The sequence below is a fragment of the Glycine max genome, chromosome 11, assembly GCF_000004515.6.
Source record: "Glycine max cultivar Williams 82 chromosome 11, Glycine_max_v4.0, whole genome shotgun sequence".
NCBI lineage: Eukaryota > Viridiplantae > Streptophyta > Magnoliopsida > Fabales > Fabaceae > Glycine > Glycine max.
The window spans coordinates 4,089,412-4,095,101 of NC_038247.2; the positions used below are offsets into that span (position 1 = coordinate 4,089,412).

At 31.7% G+C, this 5,690-nt stretch overlaps 1 pseudogene; it reads left to right on the top strand.

Moving 5' to 3' along the window:
- Nucleotides 1-3,276: 3,276 nt before the first annotated feature.
- LOC100810902 (mitogen-activated protein kinase kinase kinase 20-like) lies at nucleotides 3,277-5,690 on the top strand (annotated as a pseudogene).

The following is a 5,690-nucleotide window of genomic DNA, read 5'->3' on the forward strand; positions in this document are numbered from 1 at the left end:
TCGTCATCGTTTGAATTGCCACGTCCTTCCTATTTGTGTTTACCCACTTTTTTTTTTTTCTTCCTTTTATTAGTTACTAAACGCCGGCGTACAACTCTTTTGTTGTCCATTATGGGATAATTTTACCTTCACTCAGAATTAGATTCTCTCTCTTAAAATATACTACCTTTCATCTGTCATCTCCACAAAAAGTATACACACAAGTTATGGAATATGTTGCTAAATAATTATACATTCAGATTCTCTTTCTGTTTAATTGTGGATCCTAAATATGTCTGTGAGTGGATAAGTGTATTATGGTTTCCATCAATCTCTCTTTTTCGCAATATCATATCATATAGTAGTACATGATTAAATAATTAGAATCATATAGTATTGATTTTAATACATGATTAAATAATTGGAATTTGGAAATGATAATGAGTTGTTTAACATTCCATTTTTCATAAAATAAATTAATAAAGATTTTAGAGTTTTAAAAAAATAATAAGATTTTTTAATTAAATAAATAAGAAGAAATAATTTTATTAATTAAAATAAGGGTTTAAAGTGAATAAAATAAATATATGTTCTTAGAAAATAAAAAAATATAAATATTTTATTTATTTATTTGATAGAAAGTAAAATAGAATTTATTTTTATAAAATAAAAATCAAATAGAATAAATAATAAGCTGAGTATATATGGAGACATATTATATTATTTTTTACATTTCTTTGTGGTTTCTCTTTATCTCAATTCTCTTTTTTCTCTCTCTTTCTTTTTCTTGTATATATTTAAATTTGTCTCAGTAAAATTATTATTTAAGACTTATCAACTGTTGGATCATATTGAAATTTGTATACCATGTTCAAAATTCGTTTTCGCACATCTCCACCGTTGGGATTTGCGAAATAATTTCTTTGGTGAGAGAAATATACCTCGCACATAGTTTTTTTTTTCGCATATACCCAAACTAGTCCCAGTAAAATTATGATCTTGGATTTGTTAACCGCTGGATCATTGTGACATTTGAACACTAGGTTGATAACTCATTTTTGCACATTCTAACCATTGGAATTTGGGAAATAATGTATTTAGTGAGAGAAATATCTCTCGCACAGATACAGTAAAATGGAGACTTCAATCCTTTATGTTTTTCTCTAATGTTTGGAAATCCTAGTAGAACAACCATAGGAAAAATTTGAGAAATTTTAGGGAATCGCTAGAGATGTCACTATCACTTTTAGACTACACACGTGAGCCCGCTCAAAGATAAGAGATGAAATTATCGTAATTGTGGTTAGAATGAACATGCGTATGGATCCTTAGAGGATCAAATTAGAATTTATTTTAGGATGTTTATTGTATTGTAATTATTCATGTATGATTATAATTACAAGATTGTTGTGGTTGACGGACTAATTGATATCTTGATGCGAATTGGTTGATAAAATTGAGTACTCTTAGTGTTTTTGTGTTGTTGACATATGATTTTGATATGATTATATGAAATTATTTGAGGGGTTTTACTTTCCATGTTGTGAGAAGAATTTTTGTTTTATTTGTTTGTGTTTTGGACAAAATTTACTAGATTAACGTGATAAATTGTTATATTTAAATCATAAAATTCTGATTGAAATTGTGTGTAAGTGATAAATTGTGAGATAATATGTTACTTTGAGATTATAATATTGTTATTGAGATTGAATATAATTGTAAAGTTAAACATGCGTTAATGTGTGAGATACACGTAAACGTGTGATGATGGATTGTGACATTATGAGATGTTAAATTGTGAACATGGGATATGATTGTGAATAAGTATGTGATTAATACTTAATGTGAGAATACTTGTGTTGTGAGTTGTGAATTATGCAATAACTTGATTGTTGTTTACCTTGAGAAAAATATTTATGTGTTGGCCCGAAGTGTTAACAAAAAGCACTGGCCTACATTGTTTGAATTAAGCTTTTACTTTTAAAATGTTGAAAATAGTTCTAGAGACATATAATTATGTTTGTGCCCCATAGATATATTTGAAGAAGGAAACAATTTTTCCTTTGGAGACCTCTTATCCTCCTGGTAGGCTCTCCATCATGGGTTTGTGAGTTAAACTTCTATCAATATCAAAGATTAGTCATTGAAATAAATTATAAACAACAAAGTCATGAGTTTTGATAATATGGATTCCAATGATAATCCTAATAGTATTTTGATAATAGTTCTAATAAAAATTTCGATAATAATTTTGATAGTAATTCTAATAATAATAAGAACTAGAGATTGAAATACTAAATTTTTTTAGAATAAATGAAAATTGGAAAAAGTAAGATTTTGAGAAAAAATGGAGATTGAAAAAAGTAAAAGAGTTTAGAGAAAAAAAAAACTGAAATTGAAATGTTGGTTAAAAATATTGTCTTAACTCTTCAATTCGTAAACTCGCTTGGATCTATATGAGGATATTACATGTTTCAACCCTTATTACAACAATTAATGGAAAAAAGAAGTTGTCGTATATGTGTGTCCGCATTTTTATTTCGCTATTGTGTTTTCATATACTAAAATTAATATATTTTTGTAATTTATCTATTATGTATTGAATTGTATATTAATTTTATTATTATGCTATTGTGTCTCGTGCCTTGCGTGGGTTTAAAATTCATATTTTATAATTTATAAGAGTAATTTTGTTATTATTTTAGATTTTTAATATGTTATCAATTATTTAGTTTTGATTTTAATAAATATATATGTCAATAGATATTAGAAAAAATATATAAAAATAATTCAAAGGAGTTTGAAAAAAATTAGAAATTTATCTTAGAAAAAGAATGAAAAGACAGATAAATTTTTGTTGTTGACTTATATTTATCCCTCCATAATCTGAATAAGAAAAATAAAATACTATTTTAAGAGATGATTATTTTAGAAGAAAACAATGAAAATAACTAAACGAGTACGATGAGGACAGGTGTACGATACAACAGCGCAATAATCAGGAAGCGCGGCAAACATCCTTTAACTATACCTATCACGTGCTTCCCGCCAATTTTACTAACACAAACACAAACTCACATCACAGTATCACACCACGAGAGGTGTTTGAAATGCTGTTCCTTTCAAAAATAAGATGAATTCAATTTCAAATTTCAAACATGCAAGATTCACAATCAAATAAACTTTAGATAATTCACTAGTGTTATCTTTAATTCTTCTTTAAAAGAGAGAAGCGCCAATCGATCAATGCATCATTCATCGATCACACAGCTTTCGTAACCCAAACACAACACAACCATGTCGTCGTCGTCCATGAAGAAGAATTGGGTTCGCGGAGAGTCTCTTGGTAGTGGCAGCTCCGCCACCGTCAACATAGCCATACCAACAAACCCTTCCACGCATAATTTTCCTTCACCCACCGCCGTCAAATCCTCCCTTTTCCTAACCTCGTATTCGCTCAAAACCGAGAAGGACGTCCTCGACATTCTTGGACCTTCCCCAAACATCATTAAATGTTACGGAAACGATTGCACCGTCGAAAACGGCAAGAGATACTACAACGTTTTTCTCGAATACGCCGCGGGCGGTTCCCTCGCCGATCAACTCAGAAAGTACGGCGGGAGGTTCCCGGAGGCTTACGTTCGACGACGCACAAAATCCATCTTGGAGGGTCTGAAGCACATTCACTCCAAGGGCTACGTCCACTGCGATGTGAAGCCTCAGAACATTCTTGTCTTCGACAATGGTGTTGTTAAGATCGCGGATTTGGGGCTGGCGAAGAGGAGAGGGGAGATAAATAGAGAGTACGTGTGCAGGGGCACGCCGATGTATATGTCACCGGAATCGCTGACCGATAACGTGTACGAGTCGCCGGTAGATATATGGGCTTTGGGCTGCACCATCGTGGAAATGATCACAGGAGAACACGCGGGTACGTTGGAAGCTGCGAGAATACTTGGACGTTGATGAATGGAATTGGGATAGGAGAAGAATTGCCCGAGATTCCACAAGAGTTATCACAAGGGAAGGATTTTCTTGACAAGTGTCTTGTTAAGGATCCAAACAAGAGGTGGACTGCTCACATGCTTTTGAATCACCCTTTCATCAAGAACCCATTGCCGCAGCCGTTACCAAGTATGGATCACATTCCATCCCCTTCTTTAATTTGTTTTTGTATTTCATTAGGTCTGAATTCAGTAGGAATAGGAGTAGTGTACACAGATTCTTTTTATATCAATGTTTTAAATTTCCTTCATTTTATAAGCATTTTGTTTGGAATCATCTATTATTTTTGGAATTATTTTTCTTGAAAATTAATCATGTTTTAATTTCTTGAAATTGTTGGTATGTCTAAAATATTTTTTAAATTAAGAGACATAATTATAAAAAAAAATTATCCCTTCATGAAAATCTTAAATTTTCACTCTTTTCATGAAAAAGTTTTAGCTTGAAACTTAGATTAATTCATAGAAATTCATATTTCTGTGAATTATTTTTAAAAATTTTATTCCAAACATAAGAGTTTAACATTTTTAATCCAAGATTTCCAAGAAATTTAAAAGAATTCCCTACCAATCACCATCTATAAGTTTTTCTATGTATTTTCTTTTAAAGAAATAGGTTTCATTCACTTCTTTGCTAGCGTCAAGTATATATCAATTAGTGAGTCTAGAGTTATAAAAGTGTGTTCTATCATTACTTTCTTGCAAAAGATAGGGAGATCAATTTTCAGGGTTATCATTTTTCTATAGTTTTATTATATGTGCTCAATACACACCATCAACTTTTAGGATCAAATAACTGTTCATGGATTTGGTTTGTCATCCCACTACTTCTATGTAATGGCGTGTATTGAGCACATTTGTTGGTACTATTTTTTTTCATGACTTCTTGTTGGGTCTCTTCACACACTACACAATTGAGTCTTGACATTAGGGTATTTGGGGAAGATTACTAAGCGACCTAAAAAAAATGTTAAATCTTAGGTTTCCATGGTGACACTCACTGCACTTAGTTACTGGAGAATTGTCTGTCTTAGGAGTATTATTTGTGTCAAAAGCACCCCTTTGAGGTCAATAGGTTACTGGAGAAAAAAGCTTTTAGTACCTTTGAGACTTTTTGACTACTGGAGAAATGCGCAGTATGTTGTTAACTTGAAAAACTTTGAGATATGTCTAAACACTCCTTTGAGGTCATCGGTTACTGGGAAAAATGCACAGTATATATATACACTCCTTTGAGATTTATTGGCTACTGGGGAAATGTTAGTATACAAATAATAATTCTAATACAGGCACTCTTTTGAAACCAAGTGTGAGGAGTGGAAGATCCATGCACGATTGTGCGGGAAACTTAGGGTAAAAAGTGAAAAGAATAACCTTAATTAATTATCTGACGCAATATCTGAATGTCTTGACTCAATTACTCTTTACACTAGGGACTCTCCGAGTTAGTCATGTTCCAATAGTTCAGAGAATGTGTTCTTTATCTCCCATTGCTTGGTTACGTTGATTGTATAGTTAAGATAATGAAATTTCAGACCTTTTTGCATCTTTAAGCATTTTCTTATTGTTTGATTTTTTTTAGGAAATAGTTACTGTTGTAGCCTATGTTTTTTTATTTTATTTCAGGAAAGATTGTGTGAGGTGAAGCAAGAGGATGTTCAAAACCCGTGGCTGGATCGTGCATGCGGACTACATGTAGCAGACTAA